The sequence below is a fragment of the Dromiciops gliroides genome, chromosome 4 (genome assembly GCF_019393635.1).
Source record: "Dromiciops gliroides isolate mDroGli1 chromosome 4, mDroGli1.pri, whole genome shotgun sequence".
NCBI lineage: Eukaryota > Metazoa > Chordata > Mammalia > Microbiotheria > Microbiotheriidae > Dromiciops > Dromiciops gliroides.
Genome location: NC_057864.1, coordinates 208568356 through 208588701, shown reverse-complemented (window position 1 = coordinate 208588701; position 20346 = coordinate 208568356). Strand labels below are relative to the sequence as shown.

Genomic DNA, 20346 nt, shown 5'->3' with positions numbered 1-20346 from the left:
GCACTGTACAAAAATCTAACCTAGCAAAGATGCAAATTGTGACGGGGGAGGGGTGGTATGTGTAGGCGAAGAGAAGCGTTCAAGTCTACTTATTATGCAATGCTCATTATTTACGATTAAATACAGTTAGTTGAGGGGCAATCTCTGTTTCGGGACGTCTATTTTGCTTTGCAAATGAGGTGTCAAAAATGTTGCCCAAGTGACCCTAAAAAAAGCAGAGTCTGCGGGAGGATTTGAATTCGAAACAAAGCCACTAAGCGGAACAGCCTTCACTGGAAACTCCTCCCCTTTTGCCACCGAAAAAAAGGGGGGGGGGAGGGGACAAGCCCGGGATCTGACTGTGGGTTTCCTCTTCTGCGCTTTCGGTTTTCCCTCGCCCCACTTCAGCTGTGCTGCAGCAGCCTGAGAGAAGAGGAAGATTGTCTACAGTTTCTGCATCCGGGAAGGCGAAGTCGGCCTCTGGAAGAGCAGGGTATCTGCAGACAGTCTGTGGTTCGTCAGTGACTCGCGGGCGCCTCGTGTCTTCTGCTGCGTCCGAAGTGGGCGTGAGGGAGGGACCTCTCGGGAAGGGAGGGGGAGGGAAACGGGCGGGAGGGGCCTGCCCAGAGGAGATAGGAGGGAGGGAGGGACGGAGGGAGGGAGGCTGCTGAAGAAGGAAGAATCGGGGAGAGGAGGCTTCCCCAGCGAGGACTATTTGGTGAAACCCTGGTGGGCTGGAAGGTGAGATTTTGGGAGGGGCTGAGAGTAAGGATAGAGGATATTTTAAGGACTCAACTTTGGGAGGGGGGGGTGGAGGGTGCAGCAGTCGAGCGAGGATAAGTTTTGGGATGAGACGTAAAATGGGAGATCGAGGAAACTGGGGCCGGCTGGGGTTCAGGTCGAGACCTGGCCCTATCCGAAGACCCACCGCCATACTTGTGTCCCTGAGAAAAAGCACAGCTAGAGCCTCCTCCGTGGCCCTTCAGGACACGCCCACCCCTATTAGAAATGGCCTTATTGATTGCCTGCCCCAAGTAAACTTGGTGCCTGATTACTGTTCTTAAAGCACATACCTCCATATAAACCCCAAACCTTATTACGAACTGTTTTCCTAAGCACACTTACCCCCCCACACACAAACACACCCCATACAAACCTAGAACCTTATCTCTCTTTTCTCAGAACGTTCCCTCTCCCCTCCAAATCCATAAAAATCTAATGAGCCTCTTCAAAAGACAGCCTTACAGCTCAAATAAAAAGTTTCTCACTCTTAAAAAAGTACAAAAGGTACAGGCTGTTTCACCCTTTTAGATGATAGCATCCAGCCTGCTTTCTGTGTCTTGAGTTTCCTGAACTGGTTTCTCCCAGGTTTTGACCTAGATCAAGCTGTGAGGATTGAATGGAACCGCCTGACCATCACAGCCCCCGGTGTATTATTACACAGAAGGCACTGTCATTGCCTGTTTCTAACTGCCGAGCCAAACTTCTTGTAAAATAAAAACCTCAGAGGGATCATTCTTCCCTCAAGGTAGGCAGAACATCTCACAGTTTAGCCTTCTTTTTATCCTCTAGTAGGAGCTGTATTTATGCCTAGTAATGTAGGAATTAGGCTGGTTGCAAAAGATTCTATGCTTAATTAGTAATTCATTGCTAATAAAGCTTAATATTTCTGCAGCAATTGCTGCTTCCTGCAGTCAGTCAACAAGCATCTATTAGGTGCCTACTATGTGCCAGGCACTGTGCTAAGTTCATAAGATACAGTTGGAATAACAATTGTCAAAGTTTTTCTGCATTATATGTATTTATAAAATAACAAGGGACTGGGTATCTTGCATATGCTCAACTTGATCTCCTTTTGGCCTGTAATGGGGTTAGGTCCTTTTACCTGAGCAAAATCCCACATGAGAAACTGGAGCAGTTCTATCAGAATGAATCTAGTTTTTGATTACTCATCTAATACATTTGTTGTTCTCCCTGATACAAGATTTATGGGGAAGATAGACTTTTAATAGCTGAGACATATCCTGTTCACTAGTAGAATAATATAAATAGCCCAAAGTGACATCATTTCAGTTTTGCTTGTATAACCTGTGTTGCCATGGAGACGAGAGATGCAATCCCAGAGCCCACCAGCCAGTGATGTCTGAGATGGCTTTGTGAAAATTTCTTGTAGAAAGATGCTGGGGTAGAGGAATAAAGAGTGCTATCAGTAGGTATGGGAAAGTCATCCTCCATCTTAACACCATATGGACACAGAATGGAGTGTCCTGACATTTTGTTCCCCAACTTTCTTCTCTGGAGAGAGACTGAGAACAGTGGCTGATATTATTTCTGCTACTGCAGCCATTTAATATGTTATTATGCTGGTGCATGAACTAATCAAGTGTCCTCTCATAGGCAATTTCCTTTTCCCAGGATTCCCAGTCAGGGAAGGAAGCAATTCCCATTAGCTGAACCAGTTTATATATTTTATGTCTCCTTCTCTTAAAAAAAAAATTATTTATTTATTTTAAGTGAGTTAGTTGGGGTTAAGTGACTTGCCCAGGATCACACAGCTAGTAAATGTTAAGTGTCTGAGGTCAGATTTGAACTCAGGTACTCCTGACTCCAGGCCCAGTGCTCTATCCACTGCGTAACCTAGCTGCCCCCACTCTCTTCTTAAGGAAAAGGAGTTTAAAGAAGAAAAACCTATTCTTGCTGCAGCTAGCAGAGTAGACCAACACCGGCTACCATTATATTCAGTGAATTTTACCTCTCCATTTTTGCTCTGTTATTTCATTGTTATCATTTACTTGTCAACCAGGTGGTAGAATGAATAAAGCACTGGGCTTGGAGTCAGTAAGGTCTGGCTTCAAATTCCACCTCAGATAATTACTAGCTATGTGACTTCAGGCAAGTCACTTAGCCTCTGTTTACAGTTTCTTCAAATGTGAAATGGGGATAATAATAGCACCTACCCACTAGGTGTTGTAATGATCAAATGATATAATATTTCTAAAGTGTTTAGCACAGTGCCTGGCACACAGTAGGTGCTACATAAAGGCTTGCTATTATTTAATGTTTTAATTTTAATATTATTTGACTTAATATAGCTATTTAATTACTATTTCTATCATCGTTTGCTTGTTGTTTAGTTGTGTTTGACTCTTCATGAACCCATTTGGGGTTTTCTTGGCAGAGATATTAGAGTGGTTTGCCATTTCCTTTTCTAGCTTACTTTATAGATAAGGAACTAAGGCAAAGAGGGTTAAGTGACTTGCCCAGGTTCACACAGCTAGTCAGTGTCTGAGGCCAGATATGAACTCAGGAAGATGAATCTGCCTAACTCCAGACCCAGCACTCTATCTGCTGTGCCACCTAGCTACCCTATCAATCTGTCTAGATCCCCTTTATATAAAGAAAGCTGGTGGTTGCTAATCCTTATTGCATGGTTAATCAAGGCTAGAAGTTTGGGGAAATGTATGAACCTGGGTAGAAAGACAAAGTTACATTTCAGTTTGTCAAGAGGCCCATGGAGGGAATGATCTCCTTCCAGTCAGCTATCAGTACATAAACAAACTTTTTATTAATTGCCAGCTGTGTGCTAAGTACTATGCTATTCACTACAGATACAAATAAAGCCAAAAAAACACAGTCTCTGCTCTCAGAGAGCTCATATGGGATAGAAAACATGCAAACAATTATGTACAATTAAGATATAGAAATAATTAATTGGAGATGATCAACATAGGGAAGGCAGGAACGGCTTCTAAAAGAAGTTGAGATTTTAGCTGGGTCTTGAAGGAAGCCAGATGATCCAGGAAATGAAAATAAGGAGGGAGAGAATTCCAGGCACAGGAGGCAGCTGGTGGAAATGCCCAGTCACTCTGGAGATGGAGTGTCTTATGTGAGAAATAGCCAGGAGGCTTTATCACTTCTCGGGGGCTGGAGAATTAGGGGGAATAAGGTGTAAAAGAGGGCAGCTAGATAGTGAAGTGGATAGAATGCTGGGCCTAGAGTCCAAATCTGGCTTTGTTATTTATTAGCTGTATGATGTTGGGCAAGTAGATTAACCTTGTTTGCCTTTGTTTCCTCATCTGTAAAAATGAACTGGAGAAGGAAATGGCAAACTACTCCAGTATCTTGACTGAACCACAACAACTGAAGGTATAAGAACACTGAGAAGCTAGGAGGGGGCCAGATTATGAAGGGCTTCGGATGCTAAACAGGATTTTACATTTGATCCTGGAGGTGATAAGGAGCCACTGGATTTTACTGAGGGGGCTCGTGTGTCATGGTCAGACTTGCACTTTAGAAGGATTAATATAACAGTTGATTCTAGGCTGGAGTGGGAAGAGATTTGAGGCAAAAAGACCAACCAGCAGGCTACTGCAGTGCTCCAGATGATGGGGACATATATCAGAGTGATGGCAGTGTCAGATGGATATCTAGAAGAGACATTATGAAGGGGGGATTGACAGAATTTGGCAACAGATTTGTATATGAGTAGTGAGCTGCTAGACTCAGGAGCTGAGGGTGCAATGTACTGCAGGAATTTTGGGATGATAGTCTCAGTTTAGGAGAGATTATAAAATACACTTCTGAAGTTAAAGCCCTGGAGGCAGACTTGGGCTAGAATCTGGTAAATTGGGGTGGCACATTACCAAGTGTTCTGTGTGGTTCCCCTTTTAGAATTGTTTGCTGGTTCTTATGTGAGAAACTCCTCTTTTCTAACATATCCTCCAAATTACCTGAGGGTAAAGATTTACAGGAGAGTACCCACAGTTTTCCGACACCCCCAGCTTTCTATACTACATTTGTTATTAATCAACTGTTGAGTAAATTTGAAGTAATAAATTATTTTTCTTATGGCACCAATTAAGAACTTCTTGGTACCATTAATATTAACTGAGTTTTTGTTGTTGTTGTTTTGCAAACCAATGAGGGTTAAGTGAATTGCCCAGGTCACACAGCTAGTAAGTGTCAAAGGTCGGATTTGAACTCAGGTCCTCCTGAATCCAGGGCCAGTACTTTATCCACTGCGCCACCTAGCTGCCCCCATTACCTAAGTTTTAAAAGAAAATTGGATGTCATATTTTGCTAGGACAAGTAAATTTTAACATAGGATTTTTTTTCTCTAGGAAATAATGCAGTTGAAGACTGTTGCAAAGTATTGTTGAGCTATGGAATAAAGTTCAGTTTTTAATGCTATCTACCTCTAAGCTTCATCCTATAGGATTGTGGACTGATATAGAAATTAATTAGAAGTGAGAAGAACCAAATAGTCATACTGTCTAACCATCTAGTGGCATCTGGAAATAATTTTCTGCTTTCTATCTGAGTGAGAAAGAAATTAAATATGAATGGGATGGGAGGGCTGATTAAAATCTCCAGTATGTGTATGGTTTACATATTTGACATATGTGTTTTTCTGGCAGATGAAAACAATACACAGCACACTGACCAAGGTCCAGAGACAATCCTCATCTCAAAGACTCCAGTACTTTTTTTTTTTTTTTTTTAGCGAGGCAATTGGGGTTAAGTGACTTGCCCAGGGTCACACAGCTAGTAAGTGTTAAGTATCTGAGGCTGGATTTGAACTCAGGTACTCCTGACTCCAGGGCCAGTGCTCTATCCACTGCGCCACCTAGCTGCCCGACTCCAGCACTTATAAAGCACTATGAAAACCTCCACCCTGTGGAAAAGAGTTTGATACATGAAGCCTTCCAGCCAGTCAGGATTCTTTTTAGTTTATTTTGCAATAAGATTCCTCTTGAATCTCCTGACTTCCAGAACACTTGCAAGACTTGGAGCAGTTTTATCAAAATTGTGATATTTAGTGACATTTTTGTGTGTGTATGATTATTTGTTTCTGCTTTTTGCTAATGAGTAATTAATTTATTGGTCCTCTCTTTGGTGCATTTTATTGTATAGAGATGCACATCTTTCTGTGACAGATATAGATATCAGCATCAAAGGTTTTGCATCTAACTGACTGCAGAGCAGGTAGAGCCAATGTGTGTTGTGGTGTAGGGGGCAGAGGGGAAAATGCTAGGAAAAAGCGGGAACAGTTAGGGGAAATAGTTCAATACTATTTTAATATTTTGTTTAAGATTGTTCATTTGTTCCACAAAAATGATAAAAATAATTGGGAGCAGGGGGAGGGGAAGGGTGGGAAAGAAGTTAGCTCTATAAGAGCAGAGCTGATCCAAAGGGGATGTGAAGTGGGGTGGTAGGGGGAGAAAGCCATGACTACCTAGGGACAGTGTAATGAATGACAGTTAATTTACTTTCTTTGGGGGGGGGGGTAGGGCAATGAGGGTTAAGTGACTTGCCCAGGGTCACACAGCTAGTAAGTATCAAGTGTCTGAGGCTGGATTTGAACTCAGGTCCTCCTGAATCCAAGATGAGTGATTTATCCACTGTGCCACCTAGCTGCCCCTTAGCTAATTTACTTTCTCATGAAATGTCCTCTGACACCATGGTCAGGACATAGAACTTAGTTTAGTTCATCATAACATGTCTTTTGTTCTCATGTAATTAGCACTTGATATCTTTTTTTTTTTTCTGGGCAATGAGGGTTAAGTGACTTGCCCAGGGTCACACAGCTAGTAAGTGTCAAGTGTCTAAGGCCGCATTCGAATTCAGGTCCTCCTGAATCCAGGGCCAGTGTTTTATCCACTTAGCCACCTAGCTGCCCCAGCACTTGATATCTTAATATAACATTTCATCATGTGAATATTCTTTCCGATGATATAAATCATGCATACCCAGCTTTTGCAACTCTTCTTGTCCTACCATAAACCCACCAAAAGGGAGATTTCCTGATATTTGGGGAACCTTCTTCTAAATCTTTTAATGTTACTTGGATATGACTCTCACTGTGTAATTGCAATTATGTTCATATAGTTATGCCTATAGGATTGTTATTATTATAATGAACATTCTTTATTTTTTAAAGTAATAAACATTTTTTATTTGTAGTTTGGGGTTCCATTTTTTATGCCTTCTTCCTTCCCTCCCCTCCCCCACTCTGAGGTGGTAAGCAACCAGATTTGGGTTCTACATATACAATTATCTAAAATACCACATTAGTCATTTTGTATAAGAAAACTTAAAAAAAAAAGAAAAAAAAAGGAAAGTGAAAAATAGCATGTGTTCCATCAATTGGAAGTGGATAATATGTTTCATCAGTAGTCCTTTGGTTTTGTGTTGGATCACTGGATTGTTGAGAATAGTTATATCTTTCGCAGTTCTTCATCAAACAATATTGCTGTCTCCATGCACAAAGGTCTCTTGGTTCTGCTCTCTTCGCTATACATCAGTTCATACAAGTCTTTCCAGGCCTTTTTGAAATCATCCTGCTTGTAATTTCTTATAGCACAATAATATCCATCACCATCATATACCACAGCTTGTTTAGCCATTCCCCTATTGATGGGCATTCCTTGGATTTCCAATTCTTAGCCACCACAAAAAGAGCTGCTAAAATTATTTTTGTGAAATAGGTCTTTTTTTCTTTTGGGGGATGTTTTTGGGATATAAACCTATCAGTGGCATTGCTGGATCAAAGAGTATGCACAGTTCTATAGCCCTTTGGGCATAGTTCCAAATTGCTCTCCAGAATGGTTGAATCTTTTCACAACTTCACCAACAGTGGATTAGCATCCCAGCTTTCCCACATCCCTTCCAACATCCAATATTTTCTGTTTTTGTTATATTTGCCACTGATAGGTATGAGGTGATACCTCAGAGTTTGAACATTCTTTATGATGGTGCTTTTCATATTGACTTTTGCAAAATGAATATTTTAATCTTTATTTTGACATTCTAAACATAATTCCTAAGTAACAAACATCAGACTATTCTGAAAATTAATAATTAGTTTTTTTCTAATTTTAGTAATAATATTTCATCGAACATGATGCAATGTTGTTGATTTTTAATAGTTTGCAAATCTTGTAAAATTTCCCCTCATACTCTAGTTTCTTTGGATGATTCTAAGTTTAGCCCTGAAAAATATTAAAGAGCTAAAGGGCTGCTGTGAGACATTTTATTATGATCTAAAAGTAAATATCCTGAGGACTATTGCTGTTGCTATAACTGGATTTTCATTAAAATCAATGAGAGTAAACACAATCTGCAGCTAGCTTTATACAGATATTGAGTGAAAACCTTTGGGGACTGCCTTGCTATTTCTTTGCTGTTTTATGAGACACTGAATGTAAAATGGAGAAGATGAAATGAATTATATTTTACATTTTGGATTTATAAGCATTTGAACATGTTTAAATTTGTAATTTTAAGCATAGAGAAATGTTTTAAGATGGGACTAGAGATTATCTTAAATGCATTTAAATTAAGCACAGTACATTCAGTCCAATTTTTCAGTCCAATAACATTTATAATATAATAATATAGTGCAGTATTTGGATTCACTTCAATGTCTAACCTGAAATTATCAAAAAAAATTTTCTTGTATGTGTACTATTTTAATTATTTATTTTTGAACTGAGAAAAATACATGTGCAAATATGTGCATGATACTATTTATTTAAAGTGACTCATTATTTAATTAGTATAAATACTGTCTTTACCAGTGTAGATTGTATTCCCTCCAAACATTAGGAGAAAGTCTCTTCAAAGACACAGGGGTAAGGAGATAGACGGGTTAAGTCACTTGTCTATGGTTGTACACTTAGTAATGTTGAGAAAATTATAGTAAGGTTGAAGAAAGCTAGTTGTGGTGATTTCGCCTGTGGCCAGGGATCTTTAATCTGAATTTATGTGATTTGAGAGACCAGTCTTTGTGACTTCTCCAAAACCTCACCGCTCTATCCCACGTTATGTCTCCACCTAGAGTTTGTTCTGGGGAAAGTCCTGCAATTGGCTCTTCTTGGTCTTCTCTATTAATAACAAATGATTTGTGAAACAGAGAGATTTAGGCTTGTCAAAAATATTTTCTATTGTCTTGGAGGATGTTTAGTGCAGTGTTCAAATAGAGGAATTATGGATAAAAAGTGAAGAAATCCAAAGTTCCAACTCCCTCATTTTATAGATGAGACCTGGAGAGATAAGTGGATTTGCAGTCACAATAATAAGTGACAGCAGTGGGATTTGAACTTGAATCCTCTGACTTAAAATCTAACACTCTTTCTACGGTATTACCCTACCTATATGCATATATATGTGTGTGTGTATATATATATATATATATATAAATTGTCTATGTAGAATATGATATATATATACATAATGTATATGTAAGATTATATTGTCATTCAGTCATTTCAATCGTGTCTGTTGTTGTTTAGTTGTTTTTCAGTCATGTCTGACTCTGATCCCATTTGAGGTTTTCTTGGCAAATATACTAGAGTGGTTTGCCATTTCCTTCTCCACCTTATTTTACAGATGAGAAAACTGAGGCAAACAGGGTCTGCAAAATGAGCTGGAGAAGGGAATGGCAAACCACTCCAGTGTCTTTCCAAGAAAACTGAAAACAACTAAAGAACAGTCTCTCAGAGTTGTTTTGAGACTCAAATGAGATATTAATTGTAAAGCATTTTGTACAGTGTCTGGCACATAGTAAGTGCTATATAAATGTTTATTATGATTATTAGCCATAATTCAAACATTTTCTAATTTATGGATAACTCCTCATTTTCCACTTTTTAGCTATAACAGAAAGAACTGCTATAAGTATTTTTAGACATTGCGGATCTTTTCCCTATTCTTTGCTCTCTTTCAGGTAAAGGCCTAAAAGTGCTATGCCTACATCAAAAGAGAAATTTGGGATATGGTTCCAAAATACTTTTTAATATTATTGGACTATTTCACAACTCCACCAATCATGTGTTAGTATGCCTCTTTTCCTTCAACCCTTCCAACAATTGTCATTTTGCTTTATTTTTTTTTCTTTGCCAATCAAATGAATGAGGTAGAAGCTCAGAGTTGTATTCATTTACATTTCTATTTTTATTTTTTAAATAATAAGCATTTTTTTATAGTTTTGAGTTCCAATTTTTATTCTTCCTGCCTCCCTATCCTCCTCCCTCCTTGAGGTGGTAAGCAATCAGATATGGGTTATACATGTATGATTATGTAAAACATTACCACATTAGTCATTATTAATAGTGATTTAGAGCACATTTCCATATGGATATTGATAGGTTAGATTTCTTCCCTTGAGAAGTGTCTATTCACATACTTTGACCATTTATTTACTGAGTTAGTCAGTAAGCATTTATGAAGCGCTTACTATATTCCAGGCACTGTGCTACACACCTTGATATAAATACAAGGAGAAAGACAGACCCTGCCTAGAAAGATTTTACATTCTAATGAGGAAAGACAGCACATAAAGGGAAGTTAAAGGGGGTGGTGGTGATGGTACTACTCATTTCAAGGCAAGGCAGCTAAGGCTGAAGAATGAAGGATGCCTGGTTTGGGGCCCTCCCTAAAATTGGGGTTCTTGGAAGGACTACACCATGGAAGAAGGGGACCATAGGAGTAGAATGAGGAGACATGACAAATGTGATGAAGTCAAAAGGATATTGGCACATGGATCTTGTTCTAATGTATCTGAATCAGTTCCTTATAGATCTTGGATATCAGAACTTATTTTAAAAACTTGCTGCAAAGATTTTCTCTATGAAACTGTTTCCTTTCTATTAACTCCATTGATTTTGTTTTTGCAAAAGCTTTTCAATTTTATGTCTAAATCAAATCCATCAATTTATCATCTGAGATCCTTTCTCTGCTTTGTTTAGTCAAGAATTCTTTCTCTAACATTGTTGGTGGAGCTGTGAACTGATCCAACCATTCTGGAGAACAATTTGGAACTATTCCCGAAGGGCTAAGGGACTCTTCATACCCTTTGGCTCAGTGGTACCACTGCTAGGTCTATATCCCAAAGAAATCATAGAAGAGGGAAAAGCACCCACATGTACAAAAATATTTCTAGCAGCTCTCTTTGTGGTGGCAAAGAATTGGAAATCAAGGAAATGCCCATCAACTGGGGAATGACTAAACAAGTTGTGGTATATGAATATAATGGAATACTATTGTGCCGTAAGAAACGATGAGCAGGAGGAATTCAGAGAAACCTGGAAGGACTTACATGAACTGATGCTGACTGAGAAGAACAGAACCAGGAGAACGCTGTATACAGTAACAGCAACATTGTGTGATGAACAATGGCAATAGACTTGGCTCTTCTCAGCAGTGCAACAATCCAAAACAGTTGCAAAGAAGTCATGATAGAAAATGTTCTCAACATCCAGAAAAAAGAACTGTGGAATATGAATGCAGATTGAACCATACTGTTTCTACTTTGGGGCTGTTTTTTTCCTTCTTTTTTGAGGTTTTCCCCATGTGCTCTGATTCTTCTTTCATAAGATGACTAATACAGAAATATGTTTAATGTGATTGTACATATATAACCTATATCAGATTGCTTTCCGTCTTGGAGAGGAGGGAGGGAAGGGAGGGTGGGTGAAAATTTTGGAACTAAAATTCCTATGAAAACAAATGTTGAAAACTATCCTTATATGTAACTGGAAAATTATAAAATACTTTTATTTATTAAAAAAAGAATTCTTCCTCCATACATAGTTGGGGAAAATATTGCCTTCCTCACTCCTCTAATTTAAAAAAAATATGATCTTTTATAGTCAGGTCATGTATCTATTTGGAACTTTTTGTGGGATATGACATGAGTTGTTTGTCTAAATCTAATTTCTATCAGACGGCTTTTATATTTTTCCAGAAATATATATATATATATTTAAATAGCAAGGACTTACCTCAATAATAGGGTTTGTGTTGATTGAACATTATGGCACTATATTTATTTGGGTTTTTATCTTGTGTACCTAATCTGTTTAAGTAAGCTACTTTTCTGCTTTTAACCCATACTAAATAATTTTGATGATTACTATTTTGTAGGATAGTTTGCAAAATGTGAAACCCCTTTCTTTTCCATTTTTTTGTTTTCATTATTTTCCTTCACATTCTTCATCTTTTGTTCTTAAAATGAGTTGCATTATTTGTTCTAGCTCTATAAAGTAATCCTTTGGTACTTTGATATGGCATTGTAAAATTAGTAAATTAAGTAAGTAAATTAATTTAGGGAATATTGTAATTTTTATTATATCAGAATGCCCAACCATGATTAATTAATCTCTCTCCATTTATTTAGGTCTGTGTTGGTCTCTGGAATTTGTGTTTTGTGGTTGTGTTCATATAGTTCCTGTGTATGTCTTGGTAGGTAGACTTCCAAATATTTTATACATCCTGGAGTCATGTGTTGTTATTGTTGTTTTTTTTTTTTTTACTGGAATTTTGCTTTCTGTCTCTCCTGCTGGGTTTTGTTGTTAATCTAGAGAAAGGATGATGATTTACTTGTATTTATTTTATATCGAACTGATTGGCTAAAAGCATTGCTGCACATAATTTTTAGTTAGATCTTTAGGATTCTATAAAAAGACCATTTTATCATTTGAAAAACATGTTTTTGTTTCCTCTTTTCCTATGCTTATTCCCTCAATTTATTTATTGATTTCTATGTCAGTAGGTAGCATTAAGTGGTGACAATGGACATCTTGGTCTTACCCCTTATGTTATTGGAAAGAACTTTTGCATTTCTTCATTACATGCCTGCATTGTAACATGTACATTTGTACGGTATTATACTGTTCTTGATGTTAGGTAGATACTACTTACCATATTAAGGAAAAGTTCCTTTTTTCCTTTGTGTTTTAAGCAAGAAAAGGTGGTGAATTTGGTTAAAAGATTTATCAGCATATATTAATGTATTTTTATTATCTTTTTTATTAAAATGGTATTATATTTATGGTTTTCTTACCATTGAACCAACATTGAATTCCTGGTCAGAATTCACAATCTGTTTTATATATATATATATATATATATATATATATATATTTTTTTTTTTTGGTGAGGCAGTTGGGGTTAAGTGACTTGCCCAGGGTCACACAGCTAGTAAGTGTTAAGTGTCTGGGGCAGGATTTGAACTCAGGTCCTCCTGAATCCAGGGCCAGTGCTCTATCTACTGCACCACCTAGCTGCCCCTGCTATTATTATTCTCATTTTTTTTTTTTGCAGGCAATGGGGGTTAAGTGACTTGCCCAAGGTCACACCGCTAGTAAGTATCAAGTGTCTGAGGCTGGATTTGAACTCAGGTACTCCTGAATCCAGGGCCAGTGCTTTAACCTAATATTTTGCTGTAACATCTTTGCTAATATTATTGGGTTGGGGTTTTTTTGCAACTAATATGCATTAGGGATATTGGCCTTTAGTTTTGTCTGCTTTGTTTCTCTTTGGTTTAGGTATCAATACCATATTGATATCATAGAAGGAATTTTATATAAGCCCTTTTTTTCTTATTTCTGAAAACAGTTTTATTTAATATTGGAAGTAATTTGTTCTTTAAATGTTTCATGGAATTGACTCATAAATCCAACTGACCATTACCCACCCTCCCCCTGCCCCTTTGGTAGTTCATTTATCAGTTGTTCAATTAATTTTTCTAATATTGGCTTACTTACATTCTGTATTTCTTTTTCTGTTAATTTGGTTACTTATTTTTTGTAAATATTCATCCATTTCATTTATCAGTTTTATTGGCATATAATTAGACCTTTATTTCTTCATTTGAAGTGAATCCTTTTTTAATATAGCTATTTGAGTTGACTCTTAAAAAATCAGACCAACTAATGAGCTATTTTATTGTTTTAAAAATATATAACTGGTAGATTCTATTTCCACTTTTACTCTCTGGCTGTAATAGATCTAAAGAGTTTTCATTTATGATTTATTGAAATATGATATCCAGTTCTTATATTAACTCTCCTTGATCTGTCTTCTGAGTGAATTATTTTTGATAGTAAATACTATATGTTTTCTTCTATTTTTTCAACATTTTAATTATAGTCTAATATTTTGTATTGTTTCATAGAGTCATTTATATTGTTTTGGTCCATTCTAAATTTTAAGGAATCTGTTATGTGGATAACAGTTCTTAATTATTTATTCTCCTATTTCTCTCTTCCAGAGGTCCTATTTCACTTCAAAACTAATTTTTATATTTTCATTTTATTCCATATGCTTTTGGGGATGGTGGGGGGAGGCCTTCATTACCTCATGCCTGGACTGTTGAAGACTTGATCTTTGGTCTCCCTACTCCAATCCATCCTCTGCTCAGCTGTCAAATTGATTTTCCTAAAACACAGGTCTGACCATATTAGCTTCCTATTCAGTCAACTCTAGGGACTCCCTATTACCTTCAGGATCCAATATAAAATCCTCTGCCATTCAAAGCTTTTTATAACCTGTACCCTTCCCACCTGTTCATTCTTCTTACACCTTATACCTTCCATTACTCTGCCATCCAGTGATGTTGGCCTCCTTGCTTTACCTTGAATACGTTTTTGCTGTTCGCGATACCTGGAATTCTCATCTCTACTTCCTAGCTTCTCTAACTTCCTTCTAGTCTCAGAAATCACATCTTCTGCAAGAAGCCTTTCATAGCCCCCCTTAGTGCTTTTCCTCTGAGACCACTCCCAATTTATCATTTCTATATCTTGTTTGAACATAGTTATTTGCATGATGTATCCCCCTTTATACTATGAACTCCTTGAGGCAAGGACTGTTCTTTGACTTTCTTTAAATTCCCACTACTTAGGTACCATGCCTACCACATAGTGGGTGCATAGTAGATGAATACAAGCTGACTGTTAATCACATTCTACTATTTCACTTTGGGAAGGCAGCAATTTAGGTAGGTAGCCAGTTGGGGAAGGATTAAGTCATTGTCATTTGGTGCTTATGAACTTCCAGTAAAAATAGCTGCAAAAATTATTACAAAGGAACCCATCTCTCACATATACACATATACCCTGCCACAAAGAGAGGACCAGAAGGATTCAAGATCAGGAATTACAAAGAGAAAATATAATAAGTTTCTTTATTTAACTGTGAACTGCATTTTTTTTTTAAAGTAGCCAGAAGCTACAGAGAAAAGGCACACCAAAAAATCCTTCAGGAGCCAGCAGCATGAACCCAGTCATACTCCGAGGACATCTGAAGCCTGCAGCACTCTATCAATGATGGGATGATGAACCTTCAGGGTGATTGGACACCCGTGGCACCTTGATCATCTATGCTGGGCCTGAAGTTAGCATAACTCATACTAATGCCCCAGGGACTCTGAAGTTTTGCAGCACTTTGAACTGAAAGGCTCTAGAGTTCCTGGAAGACTGCAGCACTCTTAATCCATATAAACCAAGAAGAAATGCACCAAAACTCTGACACAGATACATCTTTGGAAATGGGAGTTAGAGACAGGAGCCTGGGTAATTGTGGTCAGGACCCAATGACCCCAGCCAAGAATGTGGGAGTGGGAAGAGCCTAGTTCTAATACAAAGTCCCAAATCACAAACTGAGGTTTAGAGATTTAAAGAAGACTTTAACCATTTTTTATCATAAAAGTATTTTATTATTTTCTAGTTATATGTAGAGATAGTTTTCAACATTTGTTTTTATAAGATTGCTAGTTCCAAATTTTTCTCCCTCCCTCTCTTCTCTCCCCCCTCCCCAAGCCAGCAAGCAATCTGATATAAATTATATATATATATATACATATAAATAAATAAAAATACACAATCATATTAAACATATTTTTGCATTAGTCATGTTGTGAAAGAAGAATCAGAACAAAAGGGAAAAACCTCAAAAACAAAAACAAAAAACAAAAAAGTAGAAACAGGATGGTTCAATCTGTATCCAGATTCCACGGTTCTTTTTTCTGGATGTAGAGAACATTTTCCATCATGAGTCCTTTGGATCTTGGATCATCATATTGCTGAGAAGAGTTAAATCTATTACAGTTGATTATCATACAATGTTCTCTTGGTTCTGCTCATTTCACTCAGCATCAGTTCATGTAAGTCTTTCCAGGTTTTTCTGAAATCTGCCTGCTCATCATTTCTTACAATACAATAGTATTCCATTACATTCATATGCCACAACTTGTTTAGCCATTCCCCAATTGGTGGGCATCCCCTCAATTTCCAATTCTTTGCCACCACAAACAGACCAGCTATAAATATCTTTGTACATGTGCATCCTTTTCCTTTTTTATTATCTTTTTGGAATGAATACCTAATAGTGGTATTTCTGGGTCAAAGGGTATACACAGTTTTATAGCCCTTTGGGCATAGTTCCAAATTGTTCTCCAAAGTGGCTGGATCAGTTCACAGCTCCACCAACAATGCATTAGTGTTCCAATTTTTCCACAGCTTCTCCAACATTTATTATTTTCCTTTTTTTCATATTAGCCAATCCGATAGGTGTGAGGTGGTACCTCAAAGACTTTAACCATTTTAAGCAAATATATGGACCCAGAGATGCCAAAAAGACAAACTCCAGAAGAAGAGTAACTCCACAAAAACTACAAATAGAACCCCAGAGGGGGAAAAGATGGTATAATCGCAAGACTGCAAGAACACCTGGAAGGAAGCAAGCTTAGAGGGAAACATAGAAAAGCATGAAAACTTTGAAAATAACATATTAAATTTATTATATGCTTTTTAAAAAAATTTTTAGTGAGGCAATTGGGGTTAAGTGACTTGCCCAGGGTCACACAGCTAGTAAGTGTTAAGTGTCTGAGGCCGAATTTGAACTCAGGTACTCCTGATTTTGCGGTTTCCCATATAATCTTTTTTTCATTCTAACTTATACAAGGAAATGATCTATTTCTTTGATTTTTTTGTTCATTAATTAAAACAATTTTTAAAAAGAAATAAAGGTGATAAAAACAAACTACAATAAAATTAATGATGGCAAACACAGGTTCAGAATCACTGGGATGGGGGCAGCTAGGTGGCACAGTAGATAGAGCACCGGCCCTGGAGTCAGGAGTACCAAATCCGGCCTCAGACACTTAATACTTACTAGCTGTGTGACCCTGGGCAAGTCACTTAACCCCAATTGCCTCACTAAAAAAAAAAAAAAAACCCAGAATCACTGGGATGAGACAGGTATGATGTGTAGAAGCATGTTAATCACTGAGAAGTGAATTTAGGTAGGTTATCATCATGCACAGAAGTTTATTCCTAGATGGAATTGTCTCAGGATATCCAGCAGCTGTGTAGGGCTGGCAAACTTGGAAGATTTGGGGATGGTGTGGAAGGTGCCTAGGGGCAAGACAAGCCTTATGAAGCTATCAATGGCTGGAGAGGGGGCCTGGAGCAAAATGGAAGGCCCAGCCAAGACAAGCCTTATCAAGCAGCAACTAAATATTATGTCAGTTCCCATATATATGATTACACAAAGGCATACTCTTGAACACAAGGGAAATTATTTGAATTGCTGTCAAGGAGATTGAGTCATGACTATCTTCCTAATTTTATAGTGTGAGCTAGCTTTTTTTTTTTGTCTTGAAGCTATTTTCCAACCTATATTTCAAAATAGTATACTACCTTTCCCTGAGAATGATGGTATTTCCATGAAATTTGTTTATTAATTATAGGTATGTTATATACCTAAAAGCAATAGGAAATATTATTTCATGGAATATTTAGTCATTGTATATTTGAAATAGTAATGGTAAGTATTGCAAACAGGCCAGCATGAAAATAATTATAGCTTACACATTAATACCACTTTGCTGAGGGTGAAGTGCTAGAGGAATTCTACAAAGAACCTTCCAATTAAATCAATATACAGGGGCAGCTAGGTGGAGCAGTGGATAGAGCACTGGCCCTGGAGTCAGGAGTACCTGAGTTCAAATCCAGCCTCAGACACTTAACACTTACTAGCTGTGTGACCCTGGGCAAGTCACCTAACCCCAATTGCCTCACAAAAAAAAAAATCAATATACAGTCTGATACTTGGTTACTTCAATGCAAATGTGGGAAAAGATGAGGATGGGGAAATATATAGGAAAGAATGGTTCATGAAGGAGGAATGAGACCAAAGTCATGTAGCTAAATAGAAACTCATGCCTTTCTGTATTTCTATATTTTCTTTGAGAAGAAAATTAATATGGGATGAATGTGGCATGCCCCAAATAACATAATAAAGAATCAAATAGGTTATATTTGGACAGACAGGAAAATACTTGCTATAAGTGGAGTCATGGGAGTCATTTGAGTCAACTGTCTCTGTATAGTAAGACTGTTGATTTGTCAGAGGTCAGTATAGTAAGTTTATAAGTAACCAATATCAAGGGTCAATAGCAGGAAGTAAGATTACAAAAGGGAACCTGGAAGTCACATGCAAACCATCCCAAAGATCAAAGGAGCAGAATTTACAAATTGTATCTTATATTAATCAAAATTCACATCTTGGTAACATGTGATGAATCAGCAGAAGCCGTCATGGTGTTTTCTGTCAGGGCCTTTGGTCCATCATATGTAATTCCAGACAAATTCCAGACCTCAGGGTTCCACATCATCAAAAAAGGTGCTGACAACTTTGAGATATACCTTTGAAGTGTTACTGATAATTTCGAGGTGATTTAGATATGTTAATGAACTAACTCTAAGGTGTCACAGATAGGATTTAGTCTGTTTTCTCAAAAATTCCTATAAAATTATATCTCAACCCCTCCCCCCACACACACACACTCTTCCATCTCCATTGGCTCCATACTGCCTAGTGATCCCAACTCTAATCCATAGTTATGAGAATGATATTCTCTGCCTTTTCCACTCCCCATCCTCTTCCCCATACTTCCTGTTTTCCTTCAGCATGCCATTCCATGTCCTCACACCATTGCCGGCTAACTCTGTACCTCTTTTGCTGCTTGATCTGCCTTTATGTGGGCTTTTTGCCTCATAGCCTCTGTGTTTCATTAAAGTATGTTTGCCTCCCTGTTCCTGCTGCCAACTGCAATCTTTCCCAGCAAGTACCCAAAGAATCAGGCATGCCTGGTCCCATTTCATAATTTTATAAACTAATTATCAGTTCAAATAACATTACTGCATATAATTATCTTTTATATATATATACATATATATATAATATTATTATACCTAAGTTGATTTAACCACAAGTTTCTTGCCAGATATTTAGTATCCTTCCAGCTTTGTGGTGCAAATAATACTGTTATAAAAATATTTGAACTGTTAGGTATTTTTTGTTTGTCTTTTGCTATAATCTCAGGATGTATTTCCAATAGTGTAATTGTTGGGCATGACTATTTTTGGAATTTTCTTCCTTCTATGGCAAAATATGGGGGTTCCTTTTCAAAGATTTCACTCATTTACATTTCTACCAGCAATAAATTAAACTCATTCCTCTTCTGTCACTGTTCATTTTTTTCCTTCATTACTTCAGAGAATCTGTGATTTCATTTATTACTGTATGATAAATAACTTTTTTATGCCTCAATAAAGGGTCTTAGTGAGTTCCTCGGTCCAAAAGAATTCATTACCTGGTTGCCAATTTTCTGGTGGTAAGCCTTTTCTGACATAAGTGGTCAAGAGGCATTCCATTTTCAGGCCCACACTTAAAATTTTTCTAGGTTTATAGGACTTACCAAAGTTTGACATTGCCTTCAGTAACTTAGGTTTACCTCCATGCTACTCATAGATATTGGCATTGAGATTTTAGTGCAGGAATTTTATCTTACGGTATTTTAAAAAATAATTATTCTGTTAATATATTTTGGTTTTACATCATCTAAGTTTCCCCATGTATCTCCTCCACTACTTTCTCCCAGAGAATCATTTTATATAACAGTCCTTCAAAACAACAATAACAAAAAAGGATGAAGAGAAGAAAAAGCCCAGTAAAAGCAATTAATACATCAAAAAAATCTGGAAATATATGTGCTATTACATACCCACAGACTTCTGACCTTTGCAAAGGAATAGGAAGAATATATTTTCATATCTCTTTTTGGGGGCCATGCTCATTCTTTGGGATTTTGCAATATTCTATTTGATTGTTTGTGGTTGTTATTTCTTTCCATTTGCATTGTTATAGTGTGTATGCTGGGGGTTTTTGTTGTTGTTGTTTGGTTCTGTTTACCTCACTTTGAAACAGTTCATATAAGTCTTTCCATGCTTTTCTATTTATTACATTTATCATTTCTTACAACATAGCCAGTCAGCCAATAAAAGAAAGGCAAAAAAAAAAAAATAGTCCCGGTTCTCAAGGACCTCACAGTCTAATGGGTAGAGACAACAAGCAAACAACTATGTACAAAGAAGATATATACAGGGTAAATTGTAGATAATCTTAGAGGGAAGGCACAAAGATTAATGAATAGATCCCATTATATTCATATCCAACAATTTGTTTAGCCATTGCCTGGTTGATGAGTACCTCTATTGTTTCTAGTTCTTTGCTACCACAAAA

At 37.3% G+C, this 20346-nt stretch overlaps 1 long non-coding RNA gene across 1 annotated transcript; it reads left to right on the top strand.

Annotated features, from left to right (window-relative positions):
• Nucleotides 1-332: 332 nt before the first annotated feature.
• On the top strand, nt 333-15476 carry LOC122726041. The gene is made up of 5 exons (XR_006352769.1): nt 333-539; nt 1348-1507; nt 12158-12222; nt 13084-13123; nt 14979-15476. It is a non-coding gene; the product is annotated as an uncharacterized LOC122726041 (long non-coding RNA).
• The last annotated feature ends 4870 nt before the right edge of the window (nt 15477-20346 follow it).